The 22,376-nt window shown below is 45.3% G+C and overlaps 1 protein-coding gene across 2 annotated transcripts in view; it reads left to right on the top strand.

Moving 5' to 3' along the window:
* Positions 1-22,376, top strand: part of GSPT1 (G1 to S phase transition 1) — a 577,045-nt gene that overhangs the window by 361,507 nt on the left and 193,162 nt on the right. The window lies entirely within an intron of this gene.

Raw genomic sequence — 22,376 nt, 5'->3', positions numbered from 1 at the left:
AGATGTGCTCTGGGATCCATGCTGGATTTAAAGAACCTCCACAATCCGATCCATCCTCTCCACTGAGACCATAGGCTGGTACCTGGACCTCGATACAAGAACAAGGTTTTGCCTGTAACGCTTCTCTTTGAGAGCTGGACCCTAGGATCCTGGACACTTTTTGGTCTTGCTACATTACCTAAAGCTGTCCTGAGGGGTGCTATACAAGGCCCAAAGGAGCGGAATGCCTTTTTAAAGGGCCCCAGTCTTTGAGCGTGTGATAACACAGCCCGCTGTGATGGGTGAAGTTTGGATCTGCTTTTTCAGCAGTATCCTGCAGCGAGGATAAGGTTAAAAAAAAAGGGTTATGCGTTTTTTTCTTTGAAAAAAAAAAAACCTTTATATGCCTAAATGCCATAGAACGGCACTGTCTCAGTATATGCGTAGTCCAGCAGAGGGGGTTCTTACTTTCCTAAGGGAATTAGGCTGGAGGGTTAGCAGCTGAGGGGAAAAAGTTATCCCATATCATGAAGGCTCTGCAGAGTTTAGCAGCATGCTGACAGAACCCCCCTTTCCTTCCCCTCTCCTCCTCTGGAGTTGTTTTGGCGTCTTTTTACTTAATGGTAGGTATCCTAGCCTGCTGTGGAGCGGCATACCGGCAGTGTTTTTTAAAGCGGCGTAGGTGCTCTCTCCCTTCAGGTCTGCATAATGCAGACCTGTATGCCGCGTGTGCATGGCACATTGAAACTGAAGGGGGGGGTTGCCGGAGGACACAGAGGGGCATGGTCGTAGGTCACATGACGCTATGTATGAGACACAACGTCTATCCACACAGCGTTGGATTACTGAGGGGGAAGCGCTGTTGGACGCCAATCAGGTCCACCTGAGGCTTACACGTTGAAGCACTCTGTTACAAGGAAACTCAGCCTACAATCGCAGCCATAGTCCACGGAGGAGAGGAGTCTCTTATACTAAGACAGTTAGCGCGGGGCACGTAAGGGTGTAAAACAGGCATTTCCAGTACAGGAGGAAACATGCATTGTTTGGCCAGAACTATTTTTAGCAGATATTGTGTGTACCTCTGCTTTTGTACTTAGCATTATGTCTTCCAGACCTACTGTAAAGGTACCCAAGGTGTCACCCTCAGGCGCTGGGACCCCATTTATGCCCGCCATACTTTCTTCCTCTTCTGAGAGATCAGACATGGCAAGGCAGGGTGAGTCATTGGAAGCTAGTGGTGGTGCAACTGCTTCACGCACTTCAGCCCCTGTATATGTGACTGAAGAAGCACTTTACTCTGCCCTGCAGGGCTTAGAAGTAAGATCAGCGACTTTAAGCGCCTCATCTATCCAGGTGGATAGGAAACATCCAAGATCCCCCTCCCCCACCTTAGACTCTTTACAGTCAGTGGAGGGTCATAAAAAACGATGGGGACAAGACGAGGTTTTACCCACAGATGATCGGGAAGAAAAACAAACCGGTTATTCCTCTGCAGAGTAAACAGTACTTGGCATTTCACCTTCGCAAACTGAAGTACAGAGCCTTACAGAGATGGTTCGCTCTACTTTCATGTTACCCCTAACAGAGTTAGCTGAAGGTCCAGTCTCCTCTTTGGGATCCCTGAAACATTTACAGCCTTTACATGCGTTTCCAGTACACGCATTACTTTAAAAGCTTATTTATTCTGAATGGGATCATCAGGATAAGCATTTCTCCCCCCCCCCCCCCCCCCCCCAGAGATTCTCTAATCTCTATCCTATGGAGGAAAAATTCACGAAAAGGTGGAAGATTCCGGAAGTGGACGCTGCGATTTCCAATGTGAATAAAAGTTTAACTTGTCCAGTGGACAATGCACATACGCTTAAGGATCCAACAGATAAAAAGTTGGAAGGTCTGTTAAAATCCTTTTTTTCCTTAGCAGGGACCGTAACTCAGCCTGCAATCGGAGCCATAGGCATCTGTCAGTCCTTAAAGGACCAGTTTACAGATGCCCTCAAAGAGCTCCCCGCACAAAAAGCTCAGGAGTTGACCAAGCTACCTAAAGCATTATGCTTTGCCATAGATGCTATAAAGGATTCCATTCATCAGGCATCACATCTGGCGCTCGTACTTATACACATGCGAAAGACCCTTTGGTTAAAAGGTTGGTCAGCTGAGAAATGCCTTGTAAAAATCTTCTAACTGGTTTCCCCTTTAAGGGAGAACTCCTTTTTGGAGATGGTTTGGATAAATACATTCAGACTATTTCCAGCGGAAAGAGTACTTTTACCAGTCAAAAGAAAATAAACGTCCTTCGTTTAAACAGACTTTTTCCCCAGCGCCAAGGGCAACCTCCTCCAGGCAGGGGCGACGGCCTTTGCCATCGGACCCTACGGGGAGATCTCGGGGTCAGACCCAGGCACAGAGGAGTACCTGGGGCCCCAAGTCTGCAAAACAGAATACAAAGGCCTCGTCATGAAGAGGCATCTCCCCTCACCAAGGTGGGGGGAAGACTTCTGAGGTTCTCAGAAGTCTTTTTTTTTCCAATTTAATCTTTATTAAATTTTTCACAATATACAAACACCATTTTAATATAACATTACCAGCAATTCGGTGGGTATTCCTTCCTTTCAGGAGTCTGAGTTTTAAAATTCAAGGAAGGGGAGGGCCATAAAAATACATCCATACATCAAAAAAGAAATAAAGACAAAATCTAGACAGTACAATAACCCCCTTTATCCCTCCTCAGCTTTTTTTACACTTCCAACATTTTCCTGTTAATATACCCCCCCCCCCTCCTTCCCTCCCTTTCTATATTTACAACCCCCCCCCCCCCCCCCCCCCCTCCCCTCCAGTGTATATATTTGTGCTTTTATCCTTCAATATAACATAAATGTGTTATAATAATTCAATAATTCCAATACCTTTTAGTACACTCTACCCTGGTCCCACCCAGTACCCCCCCCCCCCCCCCTACTCTACTACCTTCCCCTATTGTGTTTTAGACTGGGGTATGCATCTCCACTATCCAATCTCGCCAGTTTCTGTTAAACTCTTTTAAATTATTTCGTTTTGCATATACTGCTCTCTCCTTACATAGATATTCATTTACAGCCCTCACCCAATCCTCTACTGTAGGAGCTAAATTTGATTGCCATCTCCTAGCAATCATTCTTCTAGCTTGGAATAGGCATCTTAGAATTACAATAGTTACTCCTTCTCTCTGCTTTCTCATCTCTATATCCTAAGATACACACTATGGGGTTTGATTCTATCGCTGTCCCAAAGACTCTTAGTATCTCTACCACTCCTTCCCAATATCTAAATAATTTAGGACATTTCCAGAGCATATGTATTAAGTTTCCTGTCCCCCCACACCTGGGGCAGCAGTCATCTGCTCTCTTACCGAATCTAAATAATCTCTGGGGGGTATAGTATGCTCTATTAATTACCATCAAGTGGGAAATCTTATGGGGGGGAGAAACTGAGACCTTTGGGCATGCTGAATAAAGAAGAGGGTGTTTTTAGGGACTTTAAGGAAGCCAAGACCTGGTAAGGTCCCGTATTTCCATCCCTATGGGACTTTCCATGAAATCATGAGCTGGTAAGGTCATGTATTTCCATCCCTTTGGAGTCAAAAAAAGGGGGAGGGGGGACAAGGAAGGTGGGACTTTATATGAAGCACATGATCGCAAAACACAGTACCAGTTGAACAGAGGAATTTTATTCACACAGCAATATAATACACTGTTATAATCGAATAAGATATATAACATGGTAACAATGGTAGCTATAGTGACAACAGGGATATCAAAAGACATGACCACTGGTGTTGGTAAGAAGATAAATATAATAATAAACATTAGACATTTTAATGACAATGGTATCATAGATATGATCAATGTAAAACTCCATAGTTCAACAGGGGCGGACTTGGGTAAAATCAATATTGCACAATACTATCTGCAGGATCTATGGCCTTACTGAGCCAGATGGGGTAAGGATCAAGTAATAACTAAGTAGAGATAAAAATAGATAAACACACGGCAACAAATAGCTCTACACGTTTCGTGGCTGATGCGCCACTCATCAGGAGCATGCACGTGGATGTCTAGAAAAGAAAAAAAACAGAAAGAAAAACAGTATAAGGTAATCAAATGAGACCTATAAAGCAGGGGTAAGGTAATACCCCTGACAGGACTGAAGTACAAACTTACTCATTAAAATGGCTAGCTAATGATGCAGCAGGAAGGCGCCAAAGACATCCGGAATGGCCTCCAAATGGGGGCCGTGGCAGAAAGCCCAACAAAGGTGACCCAACCAGGCTACAATCAGGGCGGGCAAGGGACCACAAGGATACTCTGTAAGAAAAGCAATCAAGATTGCAATAGGAAGTCACTCAAGGTGGCTACAGTAAAGATGTGAAGTGAGACACCCGTGCTGGTGAAAATAAAGTAATGATTTAGCAGCTGGCAGTTGTAAACTACCAAGAGAATAGTGACAAGAGCCAAATTTTAAATGGTGATAGATATAGAGACTGATAACCAACCAAAGGAAAGTGCAACAAAAACAATTACCTGTGCAGATAAAAGTCAGCTGGAAAAAGAGGAGAGTAGCGCGGTGAAAGGTGGAGTGTAGAGGAAACCAAAGGAAAGTGCAGCAAAAACAATTACCTGTGCAGACAAAAGTCAGCTGGGGAGAGAGAAAAAAAAAAAAAGTAGCGCGGTGTAAGGTAAAGTGTACAGGAAGCCTTGAATGCCAAGAACGCCCGGAGAGGCGCCCATATATGCATCACCGCGGTACCGCCCACCATCGTCACGCCGTGTGGCATAAACGAGGAGAGGCGCCGCTAGTCGGAGAGTCATCTCCAGCTGCACGGGACCATAATCACTCCCCCCTTGCCCACGAGTGTAACATATCTGTAGCAGACGTGAGGCTATCTGAGAGACGCCGCACGTGTTGCACAGCAAGCGTGACGTTGACACGCAGAACGGAACATACGCCCCCTCCAAACAGGAAGGTGGGGAAGGGGCGGAGGTCCGTGGTGCGTGTCACAGCCCCCGGGAGAGGACAAGGGGCCGGACACCATGGCAATCCAACCAACTGTACCAATGTCAGCCGTATTTAATAATTATTATAAATATGAAAGAATTAAATTAACACTTATTGTTAAAGGGGTATAATGATATATTAGAGGAATATCTATAAAGGGCAGAGAGGCTAAACATAAGATCTTAAATGGCAGAGGTATAATAATAGTAGTAAACCAATAGAGCTAAATCATGTGCTTCCATCCCTAAATTATGTTGAATAAAGAAGAGGGTGTTTTTAGGGACTTTAAGGAAGCCAAGACCTGGTAAGGTCCCGTATTTTCATCCCTATGGGACTTTCCATGAAATCATGAGCTGGTAAGGTCATGTATTTCCATCCCTTTGGAGTCAAAAAAAGGGGGAGGGGGGACAAGGAAGGTGGGACTTTATATGAAGCATATAAAGTCCCACCTTCCTTGTCCCCCCTCCCCCTTTTTTTGACCTTTGGGCATGCCTCTAGGATGTTTTTCCATTGCGCTCGTGTTATATTACCTATGTCTTGCTCCCATTTCCCCTTCTCGACCCTCCCTTTCCTCTCACAATTAATCTGTTCACCCAACTGGGCATAAAATTTAGATATTAATCCTTTAGTGGGTCCAACTTGTGCTACTAGATGTAACAAGGGCAGTTCTTCCCATGTTAATACTAAGTTTCCAAACTGGGTCTTTAAAGCGTGCCTTACTTGTAAATAAGCATAAAATGAGTTTTGTGGTATCTTAAATTCTTTTTGTAATTGCTCAAAAGATTTAATACCCCTGCCTCCATATAGCTGATTCAACCTTACAATACCACATTTTTCCCATTCTAAAATTTTTCCAACCCGCCATATTTCTTGTAGCTTCTTATTGTTCCAGAGGGGTGTAAACTTTGTTATTTCCCTATATCCCATTTTTTTTTAACTATATCCCATAGCTTTAACATCATTTTTACTGTAGGACATCTACACTGGAATGAGTCCGCTTCCAAGGTCTCAATCAGCGTTCTATGCGGGGAGCCTATTAATACTAATCTCCCATTTGGGGTTCCACCATCCACCTCTTCAATTCCCCCCAACTGTTGTAATTGGGACGACCAAAAATAGCACTCCGGGTAGGGGACTGCGAATCCACCTTCCTCTCCCGGTAGCTGGAGCATCCGCAATCTCAATCTGGCCTGCCCTCCCTTCCATATTAATTCCCTAAACAGCATCTCGATCTTATTAAACCAACTTCTATTAATCCATATTGTGGTATTATGCAATATGTATAAAAGTTGGGGCATCCAGATCATTTTTATCAGATTACATCTGCCAGCCACCGAGAGGCATTCGCTTCCATATAGCGATTTTTTGTTTAAACTTAACCAATAATGGGACTAAATTATAATTTATATATTGCTTAGGATCCCTTGTCAAAGTTACTCCCAGATATTTCAGCCTATCCACCATTGACATTTGGGGGATTCCCAGGGCTGTTTGCTGACCAGTTGGGTCTAACGGAAGACATTCCGACTTTTCCCAATTAATCTCCAGTCCTGTAAAGCCTCCAAACCCTTGCACCAATCCTATTGCTTTTGACAATGAGCACCTCATATCCCCGAGAAACAGCAGGATATCGTCTGCATAAAGAGAGATTTTTTTCCTCCCCCGTTTTTCTCATTTCCCGGTTTGCTCTGATTGCACAGGCCAAAGGCTCTATAGCTAGCGCGAAGAGCAGGGGCGACAATGGGCACCCCTGCCTCGTCCCTCTCCCCAACTCTATTTTATCAGAGAACTCGTTATTAATTTTTAGACTCTCGCTAGGTTTATCGTATAATATCCTAATCCAACCTATGAAAAAGGGACCTAGGCCGAATTTCTCCAAGATTTTCCATATATATCCCCATACTACGCTATCGAATGCTTTCATTACGTCCAATGCCACAACTGCCCCCGGGGTATCATTATCCGTTGGGATCTGTAGATTCAAGAAAGCTCTTCTAATATTTACACTAGTTGACCTATTGGCTATGAACCCTGTTTGGTCCATATGGACTAATCTTGCTATAACTCGATTACCGTATATACTCGAGTATAGGCCGACCCGAATATAAGCCGAGGCCCCCAATTTACCCCCAAAAAAACTGGCAAACTTATTGACTCGTGTATAAGCCGAGGGTGAGACATGCCTGTCCATCCCTGTGTGTGTGTCCGTCCATCCCTGTGTGTCCGTCCATCCATCCCTGTGTGTGTGTGTGTCCATCCATCCATCCATCCCTGTGTGTGTGTGTGTCCATCCATCCATCCATCCCTGTGTGTGTGTGTGTCCATCCATCCCTGTGTGTGTGTCCATCCATCCATCCCTGTGTGTGTGTGTGTCTCCATCCATCCATCCATCCCTGTGTGTGTGTGTCTCCATCCATCCATCCATCCCTGTGTGTGTGTGTCTCCATCCATCCATCCCTGTGTGTGTGTCTCCATCCATCCATCCATCCCTGTGTGTGTCCGTGTGTGTGTGTGTGTGTGTCCAGCCTACCTGTGTCCCGAGCCTCCGTCCCGTGCCTTGCCTCCTTGCCTCCGTCCCGTGCCGTGCCTTGCCTCCTTGCCTCCGTCCCGTGCCGTGCCTTGCCTCCGTCCCGTGCCGTGCCTTGCCTCCGTCCCGTGCCGTGCCTTGCCTCCGTCCCGTGTCGTGCCTTGCCTCCGTCCCGTGTCGTGCCTTGCCTCCGTCCCGTCCCGTGCCGTGCCTTGCCTCCGTCCCGTGCCTTGCCAGGATCGCCGCTCTCGGCGGCCATTCTAAAATTCAAAAGCCGCGCCTCCGCCTTCGCCTGTGATAGGCGGAACACTGAATTTCCCAGCAGCCTGTGTTCCGCCTATCACGGACATCGTCTCATCCTCGTCCGTAGTACGAGGATGAGACGATGTCCGTGATAGGCGGAACACAGGCTGCTGGGAAATTCAGTGTTCCGCCTATCACAGGCGAAGGCGGAGGCGCGGCGTTTGAAGGGTAGAATGTCCGCTGTCTGTCTGCTCGACACGCTGATCGAGCAGGCAGACAGCGATGACTCGAGTATAAGCCGAGGGGGGCACTTTCAGCCTCAAAAAAGAGGCTGAAAATCTCGACTTATACTCGAGTATATACGGTAAGCCTAATCGCTAAAACCTTGGCCAGTATCTTTGTATCAGTGCACAGGAGAGAGATTGGGCTATATGCTGCTACATCTAATGAGTCCTTTCCTTCTTTGTACAACAAAATTATAACTGCCTCCATCATTGATGGTGGCAATTTAGCCTCCCCATATGCTCCTCTTAACGTCTCCAGAAGTTCAGGAAGCAGTATCTCGCCAAAGTTTTTATATACTTCAATCGGTAGCCCATCCGGCCCAGGCGATTTCTGATTTGGCATACTCGCAACTGCTTCCTGAAGTTCCTTCAACGTTATTGGGGCTTCCAATTCTTCTCTTTCTTCTTGTGTCAAACATGGTACCTCTAGGTGGCCTAAAAATGTTTCCATCTGCTCATCCCATCCCCACTTTCTGTGCAGTATATAGTTTTTTATAGTATCCTCCAAATACTTGACATATACTCCCGGTTTCCGTTATAACCTCTCCCTCAGATGTCCTAATCGCCGGGATTGAGGAGGGGCCCGTGTTATTCTTCACCAGTTGTGCCAACATTTTTCCCATACTTTCCCCTTCAGCAAAGGAGACTTGCTGTTGGAGCATATGTTGTATCTCCGCTTTCTTCAGGGTTATGAGCCTAAATTCTTCTTGTTTGTCTAACCAGATTTTTTTTTTTACCCTGGATGGGGTCACTAATGAAATCTCTTTCAGCCTCTAACACTTCTCTCCCTATTCTTACCTCCTGCTCCCTAGACTTTCTATTTATTTTTGCTATTGATTGGATCAGAAGACCCCTCAGAAAGGCTTTCAGAGTATCCCATAGGATCCCTGAGGTTCTCAGAAGTCTGGCAGAGGGAAATTCAGGACAGGTGGACTCTCTCCACTGTATCTCTAGGATACAAGCTAGAATTTCGAGAGTTTCCACTGGCCTGTTTTCTCAGATCAAATGTTCCCAGGGATCCAGCCAAAAGGCAATGCCTGTTGGAAGAATTGGACCGATTATTGGCTCAAGGGGTGATCATGCAGATTCCCAAAGAGGAGCAGGGTTTGGGGTTTTACTCAAACCTATTTATGGTCCCAAAACTGAATGGAGATATCAGACAAATTCTAGATTTACGGAATCTAAATTGGTTCCTGAGGATCCGCTCCTTTCGCATGGAGTCAATCAAGTCAGTCGTATATATCCTACAAGCAGGGGAACTTCTGGCATCCATCGACATCAGAGATGCATACCTGCATGCCCCTATATTCCCTCCTCACCAGAGGTTAATGCGTTTTGAGGTAGAAAATAAGCATTTTCAGTTTGTAGCCTTGCCCTTCGGCCTTGCTACAGCACCTCGGGTATTCACAAAAGTACATGCCCCACCCCTAGCCAGGTTAAGGGCGCAGGGCATAACTGTCTTGGCTTACTTAGACTATTGTTAATAGACCGGTCAGAGGCTCACTTAAGACGGACTTTAGCCATTTCAAGCAGTTACTTGAGAAGTTTGGGTTGGATTCTTAACCTAAAGAAGTCCTCCTTGAAGCCACTAAAGAGGCTGGAGTATCTAGGCATGATCATAGATACAGCCCAGAAGAGTGTTCTTGCCTCCTGCAAAGTTCAGCTTCATACAGGACCAAGGGGGCACCAGAAGTCTCTCAGCTCAGAGAGGTGAACCAGATTCTAACTTGGGCAGAAAAGAATGTCCCCTGCCTATCTGCAGTTTTCATTCTGGGAGTAGAGATTCGGCAGGCGGACTATCTAAGTCGCCAGCAGCTATTCCTGGAGGAATGGTCTCTTCACCCCGAAGTGTTTCGAGCTGTTTGGCAAAAATGGGGGACTCCGTACATAGACCTTCTAGCGTCCAGATTCAACACAAAGCTAGTCAACTTTGTGTCCAGGACAAGGGACCCTCTCGTGTATGGAAAAGATGCGTTGGTGACCCCGTGGGATCAGTTCTCACTGATCTATGCTTTTCCCCCGTCCGGTTGCTGCCTCTGCTTCTTTCCAGGATCAAGCTGGAAAGAAAATCGGTAATACTGATATCTCAGGGGCCGATATTCCATCCTACTTTACCAACGCTAATTTCAACGGCTTGGCTATTGAGACCCACATTCTGAAGAAGCGTGGGCTTTCCAGGTCCGTTATCTCTACTTTGATTAATGCTAGGAAGCCAGTTTCATGCAAGGAGTGCTGCCGATAAATCGGCCAGTTAGATCACCCTTAAGCCCTTGGGACTTTAGTTTTGTCTGTTACAGAAACAGCTATTCGAACCGTTACAGCATATCCCTTTAGTCCTCTTGACAAGGAAGCTAGTATATTTAGTTGCTATATCGTCAGCAAGGAGGGTGCCAGAATTAGCTGCTCTTTCTTGTAAAGAGCCATATTTGGTTATTCATGAGGACAGAGTGGTGTTATGCCCTCGTCCAGGCTTTTTGCCAAAGGTAGTTTCAGGCTTTCATCTGAATGAAGATATTGTCCTGCCTTCGTTTTTCCAGGGAAAAACAGGTTCCAGGGAAGAATGGTCTCTACATTGTCTTGATGTAGTGAGAGCAGTGAAGATCTATTTGAAGAAAACCGCTCAGATTCGTAAGACTGGCGTCTTGTTTATTCTGCCAGAGGGTCCTAAGAAGCGTCGAAATCCACTGTCTCTAAGTGGATTCGGCAAGTTATAATTCAGACTTATGATTTAAAGGCAAAGATTCCCCCTTTTCAAGTTAAGGCGCACTCTACCAGAGCGGATGGTGCTTCTTCGGCAGTGCATCACCAGGCCTCCATGTCTCAGATCTGCAAGGCCACGACTTGGTCTTCAGTACATACATTTGCAAAAGTTTATCAACTGGCTGTTAGATGGAATGAGGATATCGCCTTTGGGCGCAATGTGCTGCAGGCAGCAGTATAAGTCCTCAGGTCTGGGGGTTACCCTACGGCTTGTGTCTCCCTCCCCTCAAGTAGCATTGCTATGGGGCATCCCACGAAGTAATTACTTGAGACTGTGTCCTATGATGTATGATAAAAAAATAGGATTTTTAAAACGGCTTACCTGTAAAATCCTTTTCTTGGAGTACATCATAGGACACAGAGGTCCCGCCCCTGTTTTTTGGGGTGAGAGTATATTGCTTATATTGGCTAAAAAAAACTGAGGTACTCCTGGAAGGAGGGGTTATATAGGGGCATCAACTTCCTGTATTGGTTATACCAGTGTCAACACCTGAAGGTAGGCCCATAACCCACCAAGTAATTACTTGAGGCTCTGTGTCCTATGATGTACTCCAAGAAATGGATTTTACAGGTAAGCTGTTTTAAAAATCCTATTTTTTGCGATTTGGCACTGCTTTGCTTTAACTGACAATTGCGCGGCTGTGCGACATTACAGCAATACAAAAATTGACATCCTCCTCCCCCCCAAATAGATTTTTTCATCACCTCTGCGTTTTTTTTTTTTGTTTGTTTTGTTTTTGTTTTTTCAAAAGTGAAAATTTAGAAAAAAGCAATATTTTGTTTTTTTACTTTTGCTATAATATTCCCCAAAATATCGAAAAGAAAATTCCCTCAGTCTAGGCCGATATGTATTCATCATATTTTTGGTAAACAAAAATTGCAATAAGCGTATATTGGTTTGCACAAATGTTATAGTGTCTACAAAATAGGGGATAGATTTAAGGCATTTTTATTATTCCTTTTTTTTTGTAATGGCGGCGATCTGCGATTTTTATCATGACTGCGACATTATGGCAGACACATCGGACATTTTTGACACTATTTTGGGACTATTGACATTTCATACAGCGATTAGTGCTATAAAAATGCACTGATTACTGTGTAAATGGCACTGGCAGGGAAGGGGTTAAACACTAGGGGGCAATCAAGGGGTTAAGTGTGTCCTAGGGAGTGATTCTAGCAGTGGGGGGGTGGGCTACCACTGACAAGACGGCCATCACTGCGCCCAATGACAGGGAGCAGTAGATCCCTGTCATGTCACTAGGCAGAACGGGGAAATGCCTTGTTTACATAACGGCTCCCCGTTTTGCGGCTCCGTGGCGCGATCACGGGACACTGACACAAGTCCATGGTCACGCTGAATGCGGCGGGCGCACATGTGCCCGCTAGCCCCACCTGTTAAAGGCACCCCAAGTCTTTACCAAATTATTAGCTCCAATTCTGGCACTGTTAATGCAACATGGGATCACAATCGTGGGTTACCTAGACAACATCCTTCTGAGAGCAGCTTCAGCCTCAGAATTAAGGGAGTATGTGGCAATCACCATGCATCTACGGGAGTTTGGTTGGGTGCTTAACCTAAAAAAGTCTGTGCTAGTACCGACTCAACGCCTGGAGTACCTAGGCTTGGTGCTGGACTCCGTGGAAGCAAGAGTGTTTCTCCCTTTAGACAAGCTGCAAACTCTTCGAGCCACGGTGAAGTTATTGATGAACCACAGGTGGTGGTCGCTGCGCTTCTGCATGCGCTTTCGGGGGCCTCGTGGTAGCCTCCTTCGAGGCGGTACCGTACGCCCAATTTCACACCTGAGTCTTGCAGAAGGAGATCCTTCCTATCCATTAGACGGTGATCACCACAGACACCAGCTTGACCGCCTGGGGTGGAGTGCTGGGGGGTACAGTGGACGCAGAGCCTCTGGTAGGAGGAAGAAGCCCAGTTGCTGACGTCCTCGAACTTCGGGCAATCAGGCTATGCCTCCACATGGTCAACGAGGCTATAGGGGTGTCCGATCAGGATCCAGTCAGACGGTGGTGGCATATGTCAACCATAAAGGAGGAACAGGATGGGAGGTTGCTCACATCCTCCAGTGGGCAGAGTGACACGTGTCAGCCATATACATCCCGGGTGTAGAAAACTGGCAGGCAGACTACCTAAGTTGCCAGATGCTGGACCCAGGAGAATGATCATTGCATCCGGAGGTATTCAGGCTTCTTTACCTGAAGTGGGGCACACCAGGTGTAGATCTCTTGGCCTCTCGGCTCAATCAAAAGGTACAGAGGTTTGTGTCCAGGACAAGAGACTCCTGGGCGGACACGTATGACACGTTAGTGGCTTCATGGCAGCAGTCCCGGCAGATTTATGAGTGGAGGCCGAGGGGATTCCAGTCATACTGATTGCCCCAGATTGGCCTCAGCGTCCTTGGTACGCCGACCTAGTATGCCTGGTGACGGATGCTCCTTGGCAGTTGCTGAGGCGAGAAGACCTCCTATCGCAGGGTCCGATACTCCATCCCGCTTTACCATTGCTGGTTTTAACGGCATGGCTGTTGAAAGTCAGGTGCTGTAGGACTTCCATTGTACATGGAAGGCCTACATCTTCATATGTGAAGAGATGGGGTGGCATCCGCGCACTTATTCTGTGTCTGGGATCCTACTGTTTTTACAGAGGAGTGTATCAGAAACTTGCCTTAAGCACCCTCAAGGGACAGATATCAGCCTTGTCTCACTCATTGGTAAGCACCTTTTGTGCAAGGGGTTCGGCATGTAGTCCCTCCGCTTTGACCACCCCTACCTCCGTGGAATCTGAACCTGGTGCTATCGGCCCTTCAGAAACCACTGAGAACATCAGGTAAAAATTCCCTTGTTTACTCTTTCCCAGAAAGTTTTCTTTTTAGTGGCTATTACATCTGCCAGGAGGGTTTCTGAGTTGGCGGCCTTGTTTTGCAAGTTGCCATATCTGGTTATCCACAATAAGGCGGTGCTACGTTCGTGACCCTCTTTTCTTCCAAAGGTGGTTTTGGCTTTTCATCTTAATGAGGACATTGTATTACCATCCCTTTGTCCTAAGCTGATACATCCTAAAGAAGTTTCCCTACATTCCCTGGACGTGGTCCGGGCTCTGAGGGTATATCTGTCTGCTACGGCTCCCTTCCGGATGTCAGACTCTCGTTTGTTTCGGTGACCGGTCCGAAAAAGGTTTGGCGGTCTCGCTGACCACCATTTCCAGGTGGATCAGACAGATTGTGGTCCAGGCTTACACCTTGAAGGGGCAGGTTGCCCCCCTTTCCTATCACGCCCCATTCCACCAGGGCAATTGGGACCTCCTGGGCTTTCCGACATCAAGCGTCTGTTTCCCAGGTGTGTAAAGCGGAGACTTGGTCATCCGTTCACACTCTTACAAAAATCTCCAAAGTTGATGCAAGTGCATCTTTGGTTGCTTGTTTTGGCCGCAGAGTTTTGCAGGTGGCTGTGTAAAAGTTACAATTTTGTTGTAAACGCATTTTTGATGCATACGTTGGCCGCAAGTTCTGGTCCGGCAATTTCAGATGGCAGCTTCTCCGTTGAGGCGTGCCTCTGGTTGTGGGTGAAGTTATGTTTTGTTGTTTCCACCCCTCATTTTGACACTGGGGATGTCCCTATGCTCAAGATTTAAAGGAGCTGTGTCCGTCAATGAACGAAAGAGAAAATAGGATTTTTGTACTCGCTGTAAAAATCCCTTTCTCTGATGTTCATTGAGGGACACAGCACCCACCCCTCCTATTTTACGTTGTACTGCTTGTTAACATACTGATCTGCAGGATGCAGGCTGAGGGGTTATAGCCAGAGGGACCGCCCCCTGGGCAGAGCTATGCACCTTATCTGATTAAGTGCTTGTTGTAGAAAAGACCAACTGACCCTCTCAATAGCCTTTTTGGCATCGCAAGAGAAGTAGGAATATGACGCTGCGCAAGAGGTGGAATGTATTGGTGGTATTGTCCCTTCCGTTCCGCCCTGGGACACTTGGTCCCTATGGATAATAGAAGTGAGTAAAGGGCAAAGTCGGTTCACAATTTTTAGAAAATAATTTTAAATCAACATTTAGCAAAGAGATTGGACTATAATTACTACAAACTGATGGATCCTTCCCCGGTTTGGGGTTTACGGCTATCTGAGCTTGGAAGGGAAGAGCCGAAATGTAAATCCTCAATAGACTCAAAAGCTTTGGATAAGAGTTAGGCCAGGAGGGATGCAAAAGTTTTATAGAAGCAGGGAGAGAATTTGTCAGGACCAGGGCTCTTATCGCTCTTAATGACCTGCAAAAAATGTCCGTTAGAGGAAAGTCTAGTTCCTTTACATCAGTCACTGGAATGGTGGGTAGAACAGACTCATGTGTGTAGGTATGTGCATCGGAAGTGACTGAGGAAGAGGAGCTATCGGGGAAGATAGCTGTGGAATTTCAAGCATATTACACCTCTCTATACAATCTTTTTCTGAATTGGCGTGCTTCTTGGAGTTTTAGGTGGAGAGAATGTAGGGAACCACCAATGAGTGATGTCTAGGGTGAAGAACACGTGCAAGACGTTTGCCACACTTTTTGGCTTGAGAGTAATTTGTATGAAGCCCCCTTTATCTCTCGCTATCAGGGAACAATCTGCAAACAAGCCCAAAAGATCTTGAGCGGGTATTGGATGCACAAGTGTTAGAGGGTCTAGTGATTGAGTGGCCTCTAACGTGGCAATTTGGGACAAAAGCCATCTAACTTCTTTTTGTGCATTCCCTCTTAAGCCTGGAGCCATGTTCAATAAATACACCCCTGAGGACACATTTCAGGGCTTCCCTCTTGGTTAAGGTTTTGCTCTTGGGCATGGTTACTGACCAACTCCCTAATGGCTTGTGTGCATGCTGAGTCATCTAGGAGATTGTCGTTCAGCCGCTAAGAGAATCCCTTGGCAGGCAAAGAAACATGACCCAGAGTTGGCTGCACTGGGGCATGATTGGAGTCACATGCCTGTGAGCGCTGAGGGGTTGGAGTCTAGAATGGATTGTGAGACCAACAGGTAGTCGATCCAACTATAGCATGAGCGAGCTGGGGAAAAGTTTGTGTAATCCCTCCTGAGGGGTGCAACACCCACCACACGTCTACCAGCGATAAGTTGGTGAAATGTGAGCAAATTTTGGTCAGGGTGTCAGGTGTAATAAAGGACTTGCCCGAATAAGAATCTAGTCTCGGAATCAGTGGGCTGTTGGTGTCCGCTCCGAAGATTGTGTTCCTGTTGCCAAAGGACTCTGAACGGGGGGGCTGCATAGGAGAGGAAGTGTAATTGATCCGGTTTGGGAGAATAAATTTTAGCAATAGCAAATACAGACTGCATACATTTCAGTTTCAGGAAAATATACTAGCCCATTGGGTCTATGAGAGACTTTAGCGCTTCAAGTGAGAGAGCAATGGGACGCAATAGAGACCACTCTGGATTTGGCGGAGGGATTAGTACAATACCATGTGGGATAGAATTTACTGTGCAGGTGGGAAATTCTGTCGGACTGAAAATGTGTTTATTGTAAGAGGAGGATATGGGCACATGCTTGTGGAAATTGTATAAAATGTGCCTTATTTTTTTTTCAGGGGTGTTGACGCCTCTACAGTTTAGATAGGATACATTTGGGAAAATTGGAGGAACCATGGAGAAATGAAGAAAGGTCAACTGAACAAGAGAACTCTGGTCCAAAAAAGGGGACCAGGAAGGCCAGAGTGGCTCAGAGAAGGAAAGATATAGAAAAAAGGTGCTATAGGTAAAACATAAAGCATATCTCGGATATGTCAGTCTGCAGGCTGCAAAACAGTATGTACCAGAGCACCCTGTAAGTCTCTGCTGCTGCAGGGTGCAAACCGACTGAATCCTAATGAAATTATTAGGCAAGTAACTGGGAGGGCCCTGCTCTCTAGTGGTAGACATAAAAAAAAAAACACTAGATGAGATTTTACATAGTTGGGTCCATATATATTTGGACACAATTTTCATACTTTTGGCTCTGTATGACACTAAATTAAAACTAAGCAATCCAAAGGAAGTGTAGACTTTCATATTTAATTCAAGGGATTGAACATATCAAGTTCAATTTTTAGGATCTGAAACCATTTTTATACACTATTTTCAGGGGCTTAAATGTAATTGGACAAATATAATCCTAAATAAAATATTTTTTAGAATCATTTACTGGCAATGACTGCCTTAAGTCTGGAACCCATGGACATTACCAAAGACAGTTTCCTCCTCTGATGCTTTGCCAGGCAGTTGTCATCAGTTGTTCTTTGTGGGTCTTTCTGCCTTTTTAGTTTCGCCTTCAGGAAGTGAAATACATGATCAATTGGGTTGAGATGGGGTGATTGACTTGGCCATTGCAGAATATTCCACTTCTTTTCCTTCAAAAGCTCCTGGGTTGCTTTTACAGTGTTTTGGATCGTCCAGCTGTACTATGAAGCACCAAGCAATCAACTTTGCTGCATTTTGGCTGCATTTTGGCTGAATCTGGGCTGACCATATATCTAAACACTACAGAATTGTAGACTTTGACAATGATACGCCCACCTCCTAGAAGGTGTCCTTCACTTGTCTGGATGTTGTGAATGGGTTTTTCATTACCACAGAGAGGATCCTGCGATCGTACATCACTGTTGTCTTCTGTAGTCCATGCCCTTTTTATGTTGCTGAGCTCACCAGTGCATCGTTCTTTCCTCCAGAATGTACCAAGCTGATTTGGCCACTCCTAATGTCTGCTATCTCTGATGGATTTGTTTAGTTTTTGATGCCTTACAATGGCCTGTTTTACTTGCATGGACATCTCCTTTTGAATGCATGATGTAGGTTCACAGCAGTAGATTCCAAATGCAAATACCACACTAAGGCCTCATGCACACTGGACGTTAAAATAACGTTCTAAGAACGTCAGCTTTGCAGGGAGTTTTTCAACTTTTTTTCAATGTTTTGCAATAGCGTTTTTCCACATTAGCGTGTTAGCGTTTTATTTTTATTTTTTTTCTATAAGTAAACTTTTTTTTTTTTTTTTTTTCATGGATCAAAAACTTTAAATGCTGGTGAGAGACATTTTTGAGCGTTTATCAATGTTGGAGCGTTTTTATAGCTGAAAAATATCTCTCAGAACCCACTAGTTTAGGGTTTTTTTTTACTGCTCAAAATGCCACTGTCCAAAACTGCTAACAGCCTATGTGTGCATGGACACCTAGGATAACATGATGGAGAGTTTAATGACTAGAAAAAAAGTCTACAGCCAACAACGGCTGCTGTAAAAATGTCAAAAATGTCCAGTCTGCATGAGGCCTTAGAATCAACTGTGAACCGTTTACCTGCTTAATTGATGAAGAAATAATGGAGTAGCCCACACCTGGCCGTTAAACAGTGACAGACCTAGCCGGGACAGAGGCTGTTGAAGGGCACTTAATGCAAGCCTCTTGCCTTGCGATTATGGGCCCTGGTATTTGGGGGAACAGTGCTCTTTGTGAGCTGTATGCCTGGGGACCCCTGAGGTTTTACTTGGATTCAGGTCCATGCCGCCCCCAAGACACACCTACTGGATATGTATATGCCATTTTGGCAATGGACTGAATCGTACTGTTGGGACACAGACTCTTGGATGCTGATGTCACCAACCTCCAGCCCATATCCATTATAGAACTATAGCTTTAATATGTTTTGGTAAATACCTGCAAAAAACAAACTGTGCCTGTGTCCAAATAGATGGCTATAGAGGTGGCTATATGGCTATAGAGGTGGCTATAGAGATAGATTGGGGCGGCACAGTGGTTAGCACTCATCTAGCAGTAAAAAGGGTCGCTGGTTTGAATCCCAACCACGACACTACCTGCCTGGCGTTTGCATGTTCTCCCTGTGCCTGCGTGGGTTTGCTCCGGGTACTCCGGTTTCCTCCCACACTCCAAAGACATGCAGGTAGGCTAATTGGCTTCTGTCCCAAATTGGCCCTAGTATATGAATGGGGACCTTGGATTGTGGGCTCCTTAAGGGTAGGGACTGATGTGAGTGTGCAATGTACAGGGATAGAGGCAATTGTAGACACTCACTCAGGATGGACTGGTGTCTTTATTCAACCTTACTAACTATGTAACTATGTAAGATGGATGGAGATATATATAGATAGATCGATATTAAATATATATATATATATATATATATATATATATATATATATATATGACCTAACAGAGCTTGGAATTTGTATGTTTTTTTTTTTTTTATTACCCATGTTGCTATAAATGGAGAGGTGTGCGAAGGGAGGGGGTGAAAAATAGAGAAAATAGAGGGGGTGGGGGGTGGTATAGACAGGGAGAGATGTGGAACAAGAGAGATGCGGAAAGAGTAAGAAGTATAAAGAAGAAAGTTTTGATATACGGTACAGTATATATATATATATATATATATATATATATATATATATATATATAGATGTGTATACTGGACCTTTGCAATTTCTTGTCGTACGTCACGAACACAGAGCCATAGTAACTATGTGGGTTATAGGCCACCTTCAGGTGATGGACACTGGCACACCCTAAGACAGAAATTCCACTCCCTATTTAACCCCTCCCACTACTGGGAGTACCTCAGTTTTTTCACCAGTGTCTAAGGGGTTAGTCAGGAGTAAAGATGTGCTGTACTGAGATCCACTGGAACAATCCTTACTAGGGGCTAGCCATGCAGCTGGATCCATTCAAATTGTCTTTGGCTGAATTGAATGGTACCCTGGCCTCGTATCCAAAGAAATTAGGTTTTACCTCTAGCGCTTCTCATCTAGAGAGCTGGACCCCCGGGATCCAGTTCTTTTTGGTATTGGGGCCATAAAGTTTTACTGGCGGTGGTGCTATTCCAGGTACAGGATTGTGGTCTTCCTCAAGGACCTCCAGTTTCTGAAGATTTAGCGTAACCCACCATGAAGGGTCAGGATTGGGTCTGTTGGTTTACCACAGAAAACCCTGTGGCGGGAAAGGCAAGTGTAGTCTTCTAAGAAATTTTTAAAGATTTTTCTTATCTTTCCATTTAATAAATGTTATCATGCATATGTGTCACAGCTGGGGGCTGTATAGAGCACTTAGCGTCTCTTGCTTCTCAGAGTGCCCACGATGTGTCCAGGAAACAGCAGTTTTCTCTTCCACGGATGGCATGCAGACCTCCGGTAAGTCTGGGAAGGCTTTTACCTTCCCACCAGACATCCCCTGTGCTTTATTTTATTTTATTTTTTTCCTTGCCATCTTCTTGGGGATGGAGTGCTTGAAAAAAAAAAAAAAAGGCGTTAACGGGGCACCACTCGGCAGCTTCCAGGCCCCCCAACTGCCTCTCTCCCTGCTGATCCCATTGGATCGGTGCTCGTGTGGTAAAATCTCTTAAAACAGGGGAAGGGCCATAGACGGGGGTCGGGGCTTAGTGCAGTGTTTCCATCCTTCAACGCCCAGTGCAGGAAGGTGTGTTTTTTAAAAGCCACCATTGTTGCTATTGCAAGCTACCTAGGAACACAAGAGCAAAGGTGGCATGCAAGAGGTTTATGGTAACACAGGCATTCCTTTTGACACATTTACTAAGAAAACAGGCTGAGCAATAATAGCAGCAGCAGAGCTGGACTATTGCTCAAGCAATTTACGCATTCCTTCTGGTAGTACCTCTGCTTTGTGCATCGGGCTGTGGTCAGAAAGGGGGTTAAAAACACGTCATAAAAGGGCTCTAGAAGGACTATAGTTACACGGCAGCCTAGAACCATCTCAAAGATGGCATCCTCCCCTGAAAGTAATATGGTTGGTCAGAGTGAGTCATCAGGAGGGGCAAGTGTTGCAGCTGCTCTTAACACTGCATCCCCTGTTTATATTACTAAGGAGGTTTTTTCTTCAACCATTTTAAGTTTGGAGCAAAAAAATTGATGCTTTAATCACATCTGAGTGGGACTAAGCATTGCTCAGAACCCTCCTGCTGAGGAGCGAGAGGCGAGAGATGACCTTCTCTCAAAGGACCAAAAAGAGGCTGATGTCTCCTCTCCTCATGAAAAAAAGTATACAACAGATATGAAGTTGGAATTCCTTTATAAAAACTATTTCGCTCGCAGGTTGTCGTTCAGCCAACGCTGGCAGCGATCGGAGTATCTCAGTCCTTTAAGGACCAGTTTATAGAGGTACTTAAGGTTATTCCTGATCAGCAGGCCCAGGATTTGGTCGGTATATCAGAAGTGTTGTGTTTTAGAGTAGATGCTATGAAAGAGTCTATTCTCCAGGCCTCACGGCTCATGCTAGGGCTGGTACGTGTGCTTAGAATCCTATGGTTGAAAAATTGGTCAGCCTAACCACCATGCAAAAAGCTCTTGGCCAGTTTCTTCCCATTTCATGGTGAACGGCTATTTGGAGACTATCTGGATAAGTATATCCAAATAATTTCTAATGGGAAAAGTTCTCTTATCGGTTAAGAAGAAGTTTTAGCATTTCTCTTTTAAACGTGCTTCTTCTCCAGGTGCATCAGACTCCAGGCAGTCATGACGGCCTCCACAGTCCAGTTCAAGAGGTAAACCTCAGGGTCAGCCCCAGGGCCAAAAGACCTGGGGAGAAAACCCACAAAACAAAATACTAAAGCCTCCTCATGAAGGGCGGCCCCCACTCGCTCGAGTTTGGGGAAGGCTTCTACAGTTTCCAAGGGTCTGGCAGGAACAATGTCAAGACATATGGGTGTCTTCTTCAGTTTCTCTAGGTTACAAACAAGAGTTCAGAGAATTCCCGTCTCCTTGTTTTCTCAGATCAAACGTTCCCAGAGATCCAGAAAAAATGTCTTTCTAGCTTTGGATCATCTCTTGTCTCAGAGTGATATCTGTGGTCCCCTTGGAAGAGCAAGGATTAGGGTTTTATTCAAAAGGTTCCAAAACCTAACTGGGATGTCTGACCCATTTTCGATTTCTGATCTAAACCAGTTTCTGAATACCCGATCAGTAGTCTCCATCCTACAAGGGGGATAATTTCTGGCGTCAAGCGACATCAAGGATGCTTATCTCCATGTGCCAATTTTCCCCGCTCACCAGAAGTTTTTGCGCTTCGAGGTAGAAAATCTTCATTTTCAGTTTCTCTGCCTTTCGGTCTAGCTACTGCACCTCGAGTTTTTACAAAGGTCCTGGCTCCACCTTTAGCCACGTTAAGGGCTCAAGGTATAACGATACTAGCCTACTTAGACGATCTGATCAGTCGGTAATCCACTTAAACCAAACTTTGGTCACGGCAGTCAGCTACCTAGTTGGATTCTCAACCTAGAGAAATCCTCCTTAAAACCATCAAGGAGATTGCAATATTTGGGGCTGATCGTAGATACAGTTCAAAAGAAGGTGTTTTTGCCCCAGAAAAGGATTAGTTCCATAAAGGAACTGATTCAGTTGGTCAAAACAAAGAGTCCTTCTATTCGACTTTGCATGAAGTTATTGGGAAAGATGGTGGCTTCTTTTGAGGCCGTTCCTTATGCGCAGTTTCATTCAAGACTGCTGCAAAACAGTATTCTGTCAACTTGGAACAAGAGGGTCCAAGCTTT

This window comes from Lithobates pipiens, unplaced genomic scaffold (genome assembly GCF_037356315.1).
Source record: "Lithobates pipiens isolate NorthernLeopardFrog02 unplaced genomic scaffold, aLitPip1_a1.2 Scaffold_22, whole genome shotgun sequence".
Classification (NCBI taxonomy): Eukaryota; Metazoa; Chordata; class Amphibia; order Anura; family Ranidae; genus Lithobates; species Lithobates pipiens.
Note: the sequence above shows the minus strand (reverse complement) of the source record. Positions and strands in the feature narration are given on the sequence as shown.